Below are 12,124 nucleotides of genomic sequence, written 5' to 3'. Positions count from 1 at the left end.
AGGGGGCCCGCAGCCCATACTGGTCAACCATTCGGTCCATTTCTCTTTGGAAGACCGAGATCCCGTTGGTGACGCCGAAGGGTACCCTGAGGAAGTGGTAGAGGTGGCCATCTGCCTCGAAGGCAGTGTATTGGCGGTCCTCCGGGCGGAGGAGCTGGTGGTACGCAGACTTTAAGTCGACTGTGGAGAAGACTTGATACTGCGCAATTTGATTGACCATGTCAGATATGCGGGGGAGGGGGTACGCATCGAGCTGCGTGTGCCGGTTAATGGTCTGACTGTAGTCGATGACCATCCGGTGCTCCTCTCCAGTCTTGACGACCACCACTTGGGCTCTCCAGGGGCTGGTACTAGCCTCAATGATCCCCTCTCGCAGGAGTCGCTGGACCTCCGACCTGATAAAGGCCCTGTCCTGGGCACTGTAGCGTCTGCGTCTGGTAGCGATGGGCTTACAGTCCGGGATGAGGTTTGTGAAGAGGGAGGGTGGGGCGACCTTAAGGGTTGTGAGGCTACAGATGGCGAGGGGGGGCAGGGGTCCACCGAACTTGAAGGTAAGGCTCTGGAGATAGCACTGGGATCCGGAAGCCAGGGAGATTTTCTGGGTCGCGGGTAAGATTTGGAGGGAGCAGAGCCTTACCGTATCTGGGAGTATGAAGCTGTCTGTGCTCCAGGAGTCGAAAAGGCAGGCCGTCTCGTGCCCGTTGATCCAGACGGTCATCGTGGACTTCGCGAGTTGGTGCGGCCGGGACTGGTCGAGCGTGATGGAGGCGAGCTTTGGAAGGCGGTCTGTAGGTCGGTCGGTGGTAGCGGCGGCCAGCGTACGGTCGGGCGAGCTGGCCTCCCGGGAGGCTGCGGAGTGGTCCCAAGATGGCGGCCCCCATGAGTCGTGCGTCGCTGGTGGCATCAGCGATGGCGGCCCCCATGGGCTGCGCATGGCGTCTGGCAGCGGTGATGGCATCCAAGATGGCGGCCCTGTGGGTTGCACATGACGGACAAAATTGAAGATGGCGGCAGCCACGGGTCGCACATGGCGGGTGGCGCGGCAGCTGGGGACGGCCCTGACAGGCAGCAGGCAGTGCTGCTGGGCCTAGAAGGTTTAGGGGGGATCGGGCCTGGCAGGCTTTCGCAAAGTGGCCCTTCCTCCCACAGCCGTTACGAGTAGCGTTCTGTGCCGGGCAGCGTTGTCTGGGGTGATTACTCTGGCCGCAGAAGTAGCACCTCGGGCCTCCGGCGCAGGCTTGCGTCGCACCTGGGTCGGTTGATGGCTGCGCCCATGAGGCCCACGAGGGTGCCACGCGGTCGGAGGTGTAGGCCCCCATGTTCTGGGATGGCCACTTCCCGATTACAAAATGGACACTCTGCAAAGATTGCAGGGAGAATGGACAATACTAAGAAACCAGCAGGTGTAAGGTTTGTCTGTTGATTGGAGCCGTAGCTCCCAGACAAGACCGATACTGCAAACCATTTCCATATTAATGAGCCATCCCCGGGAACAAAAAGGTAACATTTAAGTAAACGATACCAAGACAGACACCCCGGCGCCAGAGGAGACCAGAACAAAGCAGGCCAACGGCCATCTGGGACACGCCCAGCAATCAGGGCACCCACCCCTCTATTGGAGGAAATCGATGAGAGCGATTGGGAAATGGCCCAATTAATTGGGGCCAAGTTCAAGGCCCGCCCAAAAGCACGCGAAGCCCCTTTTGGGTATGAGAAGAATCCCCCAAGAGAGAATCGTTCTCTTGTGGTTCCGGCTCTCACCAAGGAGAGACCTGCCCAACAGCAACATCAGAACAAGTAAGTCCAAGGTCAACGCACGCTACGAGACAGACGCTCCTAGCTGTTATTCCGTACCAGTTCGACCCCAGCAGCCTCAGAACCGAACAACGGCCATTGTTCCTCTGACTGAGTGGGCACCCGAAGCTAAGTATAGGCTTTTAGCAGTAGTGATAGTTTAGTTTGTAGAGTTTTATGCATGAGCATATTTGACTGTGTGTGTAAATAAATGAGCATTGAGTTTGAACTTACTAACTGGTGTATCGAGTCTTTGATCAGTATTCGGTTTTGAACCTTGTGGCGGTATCGAGAGATACCTGGCGACTCTCGGGCAAATGTAATTAGAATTAAGGAAGGCGACCATATTGGCCGCCATCTTCAGAGCCAAATTAAGAGAAACACAATTAGCAACACTGGGAGGCCACCTCCAGCGGGTTGGAGAGTTGTACTGTCTCTGGGAGGCCGAGTGTCCCCCCTTCTAGTAAGTAATCGCTGGCGGATATTGTTAGAGTTCATGCCTGCGACATAAGCGTCCCTGATAAGCAGCTCCGCGTGCTGGGTAGACGATATCACCCGGCAGTCACAGTTCCTGCAGTGTATGTGCAAGGCACGTAGGAATTCCGCAAGTGATTCCCCAGGGTGTTGCCGTCTCGTGTCGAGGAGGTGCCTAGCATACACCTCGTTAATGGATTTCACGTATTGTCCTTTTAGCAACGTTATCGCCTCCGAGTATGAGGGGGCATCCCTGATGAGGAGAAAGACTCTTGGGCTCACTCGTGCGTGGAGGATCTGCTTCTTCTGGAGGTCTGTGAAGTTTTTGGTGAAGGATGCGAGGTACGCTTCGAAGCAGCTTAGCCAGTGTTCAAACCTTTCTGTGGCGTCGGCTGCCTGTGGGTCCAGCTCCAGGCGATCAGGCTTGAGTGATGAGTTCATCTTGAGGAGTTTAGTGTATTAAATTGATACACCATCAATAACACACGACGAGTGATGAATGTAACTGAGGCTTTAATACACTAAACAGCTAGCCTCCTGTCTCTGGACCCGAACTGGGTCGGAGGCGGAGACCTGCCACCTTTATACATAAGCCCGAGGGGAGGAGCCACAGGCGGAGCCAGCCTGGACAAGCCCAGGCATGTACAACACAACACAATGTGATACAATGCAATACCGTGGTTTACCACAGTGTCTCTTTCTCTTTTTTGCTCTGTCTCTCACTCTCTCTTTCTCTCATTGTCTCTCTGTCTCTCTCTCTCGCACTCTCTGTCTCTGAACCTTCCTGTGAGTCTCATGGAATACGAACTCCCTCGCTGAGAGGCGGAGACCCATCAGCGGAGTAGTTGAATATGGACATGAAAGGCGGCTCAAGAAGGAACAAAGGCAGCGAAGTCCTGGCTGGGGCCTGGATTATGACCTGTAAATAGTCTGCTTTAACAATAAATCCTTTTCGTTATCCTCCCGTGCCTGACTCCTCTGTGACCATTGAACACTCCTTAAAAACCAGGCTCACTGACATATCTTTGCTCACATGTCCCTCCTATCTCCACATGCAGTTTGGGGTCAGATTTTATTCGATGATCGGTCCTCTGAGGCACCAAGGGGACATTTGTTTGATTGTAGGTGCATTGTAAATGTAGGTGTAAATGTAAGTTGTTGTTGATTTACAAGGCCACCGAATCCCAATATGATTGAAAATGATCATTGTCAACTTCTGGGATCACACTTGGTCTCTGAGGATTTTATCGGGTTTCAAAGTGTCAATTGGGAGAATGATTCGCTGACACTGTACGGGCCTGGTCAGTGAGAAGCACCCTTTTCCAGTCCTTGCAATTCTATTTATTTCTGCACAATTGCCTCTCGCCAGCAGGGGGTGGTGTCACCCCACTCATCAGCCCAAGGTTCCCGGTTCACTTCACAGTAAAATTCTCCAAAGCCAAGGAAGTGATCATTCCCCCAACATTAATAGACAGGGCCACAGTCCCATTGCACCTCTGACAGTGCAGCGCTCCCTCAGTACTGACCCTCTGACAGTGCAGCACTCCCTCAGTACTGACCCTCTGACAGTGCAGCTCTCCCTCAGTACTGACCCTCTGACAGTGCAGCTCTCCCTCAGTACTGACCCTCTGACAGTGCAGCACTCGCTCAGTACTGACCCTCTGACAGTGCAGCACTCCCTCAGTACTGACCCTCTGACAGTGCAGCACTCCCTCAGTACTGACTCTCTGACAGTGCAGCACTCCCTCAGTACTGACCCTCTGACAGTGCAGCTCTCCCTCAGTACTGACTCTCAAACAGTGCAGCACTCCCTCAGTACTGACCCTCTGACAGTGCAGCACTCCCTCAGTACTGACCATCAGATCGTGCAGCACTCCCTCAGTACTGACCCTCTGACAGTGCAGCACTCCCTCAGTACTGACCCCCTGACAGTGCAGCACTCCCTCAGCACTGACCCTCTGACAGTGCAGTAATCCCTTTCTACTGACCCTCTGACAGTGCAGCACTCCCTCAGTACTGACCCTCTGGCCAGTGCAGCACTCCCTCAGTACTGACCCTCTGACAGTGCAGCAATCCCTTTCTACTGACCCTCTGACAGTGCAGCACTAACTCAGTGCTGACACTCTGGCCAGTGCAGCACTCCCTCAGTACTGACCCTCTGGCCAGTGGAGCACACCCTCAGTACTGACCCTCTGACAGTGCAGCAATCCCTTTCTACTAACCCTCTGACAGTGCAGCACTTACTCAGTGCTGACCCTCTGGCCAGTGCAGCACTCCCTCAGTACTGACCCTCTGACAGTGCAGCACTCCCTCAGTGCTGACCCTCTGGACAGTGCAGCAATCCCTTTGTACTGACCCTCTGACAGTGCAGCACTCCCTCAGTACTGACCCTCTGACAGTGCAGCACTCCCTCAGTACTGGCCCTCTGACAGTGCAGCACTCCTTCAGAACTGACCCTCTGACAGTGCAGCACTCCCTCAGAACTGACCCTCTGACAGTGCAGCACTCCCTCAGTACTGACCCTGTGACAGTGCAGCACTCCCTCAGAACTGACCCTCTGACAGTGCAGCACTCCCTCAGTACTGACCCTCTGAAAGTGCAGCACTCCCTCAGTGCTGACCCTCTGGACAGTGCAGCAATCCCTTTGTACTGACCCTCTGACAGTGCAGCACTCCCTCAGTACTGACCCTCTCACAGTGCAGCACTCCCTCAGTACTGACCCTCTGACAGTGCAGCACTCCCTCAGTACTGACCCTCTGACAGTGCAGCACTCCTTCAGAACTGACCCTCTGACAGTGCAGCACTCCTTCAGAACTGACCCTCTGACAGTGAAGCACTCCCTCAGTGCTGACCCTCTGACAGTGCAGCACTCCCTCAGTACTGATCCTCTGACAGTGCAGCGCACCTTCAGTACTGACCCTCTGACAGTGCAGCACTCCTTCAGAACTGACCCTCTAACAGTGCAGCACTCCCTCAGAACTGACCCTCTGACAGTGCAGCACTCCCTCAGTACTGACCCTCTGAAAGTGCAGCACTCCCTCAGTGCTGACCCTCTGGACAGTGCAGCAATCCCTTTGTACTGACCCTCTGACAGTGCAGCACTCCCTCAGTACTGACCCTCTCACAGTGCAGCACTCCCTCAGTACTGACCCTCTGACAGTGCAGCACTCCCTCAGTACTGACCCTCTGACAGTGCAGCACTCCTTCAGGACTGACCCTCTGACAGTGCAGCACTCCTTCAGAACTGACCCTCTGACAGTGCAGCACTCTCTCAGTACTGACCCTCTGACAGTGCAGCACTCCCTCAGTACTGACCCTCTAACAGTGCAGCACTCCCTCAGTACTGACCCTCTGACAGTGCAGCACTCCCTCAGTACTGACCCTCTGACAGTGCAGCACTCCTTCAGAACTGACCCTCTGACAGTGCAGCACTCCTTCAGAACTGACCCTCTAACAGTGCAGCGCTCCCTCAGTGCTGACCCTCTGACAGTGCAGCGCTCCCTCAGTACTGACCCTCTGACAGAGCTGCACTCCCTCAGTACTGACCCTCTGACAGTGCAGCACTCCCTCAATACTGACCCTCCGACAGTGCAGCACTCTCTCAGTACTGACCCTCTGACAGTGCAGCACTCCCTCAGTACTGACCCTCTGACAGTGCAGCACTGTCTCAGTACTGACCCTCTGACAGTGCAGCACTCCCTCAATACTGACCCTCCGACAATGCAGCACTCTCTCAGTACTGACCCTCTGACAGTGCAGCACTCCCTCAATACTGACCCTCCGACAGTGCAGCACTCTCTCAGTACTGACCCTCTGACAGTGCAGCACTCCCTCAATACTGATCCTCCGACAGTGCAACACTCCCTCAGTACTGACCCTCTGACAGTGCAGCACTCCCTCAATACTGACCCTCCGACAGTGCAGCACTCTCTCAGTACTGACCCTCCGACAGTGCCTCCTCCATTCATCTCTTCCAGCCCCTCCAACCTCCCTATCTCTTTAATCCTCTGTCCCAAGACCAGGTTTTGGGATCAGTCTGTAATTCCGGCAGGTCTTGTCCGGAATCCGAAAGAGCTGAAGCTTCTCCAATACAAATTTTCTTTTATTAATTAAAAGTGTATAAAGATATTCCGTGCAGCCAACTGACATGGCGTAGGGAAATGTAATTGTGGGAAACATTCTTCTTACCTGGCCATATTTGTCCTGCACAGACCTCAAGCCGACACAGGCCTCTGGCCTACACAGGCTTCTGGCTTGCCAAAAGCCTCTGTTCCAGACGTTTGTCCTGCCACAGGCCTCTGGCCTAGCTCTGGCTTCTATGCTGCAGGCCTCATCAGCCTGTAGGTCCTGACGATGTAGCCTGGCCTCTGAGTGAAACTGAGCTCATAAAAGCAGCAACAATTACAGTAGAGTGATGTACAATCAATAACGACAGAGGACGAGTTGAGAGTGAAACTGTGGCTTTAATTAGCTTAAAGATACCTGCTGGCAGCCGGCCCCAGACTGAAGGCAGGGCCGGAGGTTGGCCACCTTTATACCTGAGCCCGAGGAGAGGAGCCACAGGTGGAGCCAGTAGGGACAAGCCCAGGCATTTTACATACAGCAGGTATAATACACTGCAGTGGTTTACCACATGGAGTCAGAACATTGATCAGTACCTTGATGTGTTGGGTGTTCTGGATCCATGGAACACATACAGATCATCAACACTTGAAATAGTGCAACACTATTTTATTGAATCATTAACTGTGTAACATACTCAGACTGTGGGTTAACACGATACTAGCTTTAACTAAAGACCACTGCCTTGTCCTAACCAGTCGATGCACTCAGCACGTGGTGAATGTCTGTGTTACAGTCTGTGAGCTCTGTCCTCCTAGCTAGCTGCAACTCGAATGAGCGGGAACTCTGATGCCCCTGTCTTTATAGTGAGTGTGCTCTAACTGGTGATTGGCTGCGGTGTTGAGTGTGTTGATTGGTCCCACTGTGTGTCCATCAGTGTGTGTCTGCACTATGATATACTGGTGTATATTATGATATCCCCCCTTTTATAAAAAAGATGTACCTGCGTGGCAATAAATAGTGTATGGTGAATGTTCCTGACTACGTGTGTGCGAAATATTGACAGGACTATGTACATGAGAACTAAGCTATTTACATGGGAAGGTGCCTGGTGCAGAAAAACAGTGTGTCACAAGAATAACGAGATGAACACTATATACAAACCACTTGAACGATTAAACGGAAGATCAGAACAAATCAGAAAGTCCATAAGTCCACAAAGTTCACAAATCAAGTCTCTGAGATGGGCGATGAATTCTGGTTGACCGTCAGGGTGGCACACCACTCATCGTCTGGATCGATGCTGTATACCGACAGCGGCTGGTGTCTTTGCTTCGGGGACAGCCTGTTTTTTGTCACGACACCGAATCGAAAAGGCGCCTTTGGGTCCTCGGTGTCACTGCTGTTTGGGAGGTCCGCATCGGTCTCAGTGACCGTGGGTTGAATTGCCCGAACATTCCTGCGAGGCTGGCTGAAGCGATATGAATTGGCAGGCTGAGCTGCTCGGCAGAAGGCAGCATAGTGGCCAAGTCTGCCACATCGTAGGCGTTGTCGAGATTTGGCAGGGCATTGCCGTTTTAAATGGGTGGAGCCACAGTTGCCGCACGTCGTAGCGTCAGAACATTCGCTGCGCCACCGCGCCTGCGCATTGCGTTCTTCGACGTCGCCATCCCCTCGTTTGGTGCGCACAAGCGCGGGAGTCCGCGAAAAGTGAAGTGGCCGCCCTCATCCAAGCTGAGGCCCTGGAGGTGCTCAATCATTTGGACCCGTTCCGCCTCGTGGGGACCTTACCGCACCGTTTCAGCCGCTTGGATGTGGGAATACCGACTAGTGGCGTTTTCGTGTAAGACACAGATCTCAATGGCGGTTGCTAGGGTGAGCTGCTTTACTTTGAGGAGCTGCTGGCGTAGGGGGTCCGACTGAACACCGAAAATGATCTGGTCGCGTATCATGGAGTCAGAGGTGGGCCTGTAATTACAGGACTGCGCAAGGATGCGGAGGTGGGTGAGAAAGGATTGGAAAGGTTCATCCTTACCCTGCAAACGCTGTTGGAATACATACCGCTCGAAACTTTATTTCACCTCTACGCTGCAGTGAGTGTCAAACTTGAATAGGACCGTCTTGAACTTTGTTTTATCTTCATCATCCGCAAAGATGAGAGAATTGAAAATGTGGATGGCATGTTCCCCAGCCGTGGATAGGAAGAGAACAATCTTCCTGGTGACCGAGGCATCCTCCCTGTCTGTGGCTTCGAGGAAGAGCTGGAAGCGTTGTTTGAATATCTTCCAGTTGGCCCCATGGTTACCGGCATTGCGGAGCGGCGGCGGCAGGCAGGTGTTGTCCATGTTGCAGGATGACGGAATGCAGGCGGAAGGCAGATTACTTGCAGGTATGTCTAAGAAGTGCTAATATCCCTCAACTCCTGGTATCATGATGTGATGGGTGCTCTGGATCAGTGGAACACATACAGGCCACTAACACTTGAAATAGTGCAACACTATTTTATTGAATCATTAACTGTTTAACATACTCAGACTGTGGGTTAACACGATACTAGCTTTAACCAAAGACCTTTGCCTTGTCCTAACCAGTTGATGCACTCAGCACGTGGTGAATGTCTGTGAGCTCTGTCCTCCCAGCTAGCTGCAACTCGAATGAGCGGGAACTCTGTCTTTATAGTGAGTGTGCTCTAACTGGTGATTGGCTGTGATGTTGTGTGTGTTGATTGGTCTTGCTGTGTGTCCATCAGTGTGTGTGTCTGCACCATGATATACTGGTGTATATTATGACATACCTGAGGATTGGAAAACTGCCAATGTGTGTGACAGCCCTGTTCAAAAAGCGGGTAACTATGGGCCCATTAGCCTGGCATCTATTGTTTGGAAAAGGTTGGGATCAATTATTAAGCACATTTGGAAAATCTGGCGCGGGATTCTCTCAGCCCGGGGCCGTGCCGGAGAATCCCCGCGACCGGGCCACGCCACCCCAACGCCGGCACGCGATTCTCCATAGAGCCGGCGTGTTTGGCGCGGTGCCGGTCGCGGGCCGCTCTACGCGGCCGGTCCACCGATTCTCGGCCCAGGATGCGTGCAAGGGTCGGCGACCCCGGGGGGGGGGGGGGGGGGGGGGGGGGGCCTCCAATGCAGCCGGGTCCGTGATCGGGGCCCACCGATCAGCGGGCCGGCCTCCCTGTCCACCAGCCTCTTTTCCTACGTGCCGGCCCCTGTAGTCCTGCACCATGTTGCGTCGGGGCCGGCACGTTGCAGGAGGCCACCGCACATGCCCGCATTGGCGCCGGCGCCACTGCGCATCCGCGGATCCCGCGGCGCACAGTTCGCGCCGGGATCGGCAGCTGGAGCGGCGTGAACCGAGCAGAGTCAGCATGGCTTCATGAAGGGGAAAATAGTGTCTGACTAATTTATTAAGTGTTTTGAGGGATTCACAATCAGAGTAGATAGAGGGGAACCAGTAAATGTGTTGTAGGCATTCGAAAACAGTGCCTCACAAAAGATTAAGTCATAAGATAAGAGCCCATGGTGTTGGAGGTAGTACATTGTCATAGATAGACAATTGGCTGATGGGCAGGAAACAGCGAGTGGGGATAAAGGGATTCTTTTTCAGGTTGGCGACCTCTAACCAGTGGGATTCCACAGAGATCAGTGCTGGGACCACAACTGTTTACAATATATACTAATGACTTGGAGAAAGAAGGCGAATGTAGTGTAGCCAAATTTGCAGAAAATGCACAAGAATAGGTGGAAAGGCAAGTTACGAGAGGGATAGAAACAGTTTGTAAAGAGATAAAGTTGTTTATTTTGGGAGTGTTATTTAAATTTTTCAAAAATTGGACGTGAGCAGCTGGGCAGCGTCAAAGTGCACATGTGCAAAATAATTAGGCCGAGATTTTCGGTCCCACCCAGAGGGCCAACCCGAAGTCAGCCACTGGGGGCGGGGTGTAAGTGTGCAATAAGATTGGGCAGCCAAGGATGGATCCTTGGTGGTGAGGTAGAGGGGGGCATTGCCAGGCAGGAGACACGAGAGGTAACAGTGAGGGAGCTAGGAGGGGGAAACCATCCCTAATGGATTCGGTGGGAGGGAACCAGGCGAGGGCAGCCCTACAAGTCAATGCAAACTTAGCTAGCACCTTGTGCATAATAAAAAATACATTTTATACATTTAAATATTAAAAATTAAGCTATAAATTAAATCTTAAAGTTGTGCACTGTCTCGCACAGATAGCAGCAATACCAATTGCCCCAAGCTGCAGGGCGCAGGACTCTCTCAGTCCCTTCCAGAAGCAGGATGAAGTGGACTTAATTCTGAAGGACAGTGTTCACACAGCCTCTGAAGCTGATCCATTTGGCCAGCATCTCCCAGTGCCAGTCCCGGGCAGTGGGGTCCCCTGTCTCCTGGTGAGGTACATGGAGCTGGGGAGAGAAGATTCATCGGTTAGAGCCATGCGTAACCACCTCAATGTCAATAAGATGCCTGTCAGCTAGTCCGAGCAGAGTGGGATCACCCTGATAGACCACAGCCCCAACGTTAATTTACTTTACGAGTTCTCTCTTGCTCCAATGGCGGGTCTCATTGAAAGCATACTGGGGTTACCTTGACCACCTATAACTGCTTCCCCTTTAGGGAAGGGAACCTGCTGTCCTTTGCCCAGTCTTGTTTATGTGTCACTCCAATCCCACGTCAACACTCACACTCACCCTGCCATGGCGTTGTCACAAGTGTGCGCGGAAAATTAATCTAGTCAATAATATATTTAACGCCTTCCAAAGAAGCTCCGAAAGCAAGCAGACACTGGCTTGACATGGCTGCCACAGGTCACCAGACAACTTGGCCAGTCTCTGCAAAATCTTTATCTTCTAATCCTCCAGATATAAAGGACTTAGAAATACACACAAACACAAACACACACATAAATACGCACAAATGCACATACACACAAACCACATACAGATGCACGTACAAACACACACACAGCACACAAACCAATTGAATTTAGGTCAGGGGGGCTGGAGGCTAGGGCAGTTGCATGCTCCTCCTGTAGGATGTGGGAGGTGAGGGATACCGCCGGTGTCCCCGCTGACTACACCTGCGGGAATTGCACCCAACTCCAGCTCCTCTGAGATCGCGTCAGGGAACTGGAGCTGGGACTGGATGAACTTTGGATCATCTGGGAGGCAGAGGGGGTGATAGAGAAGAGTTATAGGGAGGTAGCCACACCTGAGATGCAGGACAAGAGTAGTTGGGGTACAGTCATGGGAAGGAAAACAAAGGGGCAGACAGTGCAGGGATCCCCCATGGCCGTTCCCCTTCAAAACAAGTATACCGTTTTGGATGCTGTTGGGGGGGGGGATGACCTACCGGGGAAGGCCCTAGCGGCCAGGTCTCTGGGCTCTGTAGCTCAGAAGGGCAGGGGGGAGAATAGAAAAGCAATAGTGATAGGAGACTCAATGGTTAGGGGAACGGATAGGAGATTCTGTGGTCGCGAACGAGACTCCCGGGAGGTATGTTGCCTCCTGGGTGCCAGGGCCAGGGATGTCTCGGATCGAGTCTACAGAATTCTTAAGGGAGAGGGGGAGCAACCAGAAGTCATGCTGCACATAGGCACCAATGACATAGCTAAGAAAAGGGATGAGGATCTAAAAAGTGATTTTTGGGAGTTAGGTTGGAAGCTAAAGAGCAGGACAAGCAGAGTAGTGATCTCAGTATTGCTATCGGTGCCACGTGCAAGTGAGGCAAGGAACAGAGAGCGAGTGAAGCTGAATACATGGTTAAAGGGTTG

The 12,124-nt window shown here is 52.8% G+C and overlaps 1 long non-coding RNA gene across 1 annotated transcript in view; it reads right to left on the bottom strand.

The window, feature by feature from the left end:
- Window positions 1-10,590: 10,590 nt before the first annotated feature.
- The window catches only part of LOC140387208 (uncharacterized), a 104,113-nt gene continuing 102,579 nt past the window's right edge, over window positions 10,591-12,124 (bottom strand). The window contains exon 3 of the long non-coding RNA XR_011933783.1: window positions 10,591-10,757. This is a non-coding gene — a long non-coding RNA (uncharacterized lncRNA). The remainder of the gene's footprint in view (window positions 10,758-12,124) is intronic.

The sequence above is a fragment of the Scyliorhinus torazame genome, chromosome 12 (genome assembly GCF_047496885.1).
Source record: "Scyliorhinus torazame isolate Kashiwa2021f chromosome 12, sScyTor2.1, whole genome shotgun sequence".
NCBI classification, from domain to species: Eukaryota; Metazoa; Chordata; class Chondrichthyes; order Carcharhiniformes; family Scyliorhinidae; genus Scyliorhinus; species Scyliorhinus torazame.
This window is presented reverse-complemented; position numbering and strand designations above follow the sequence as displayed.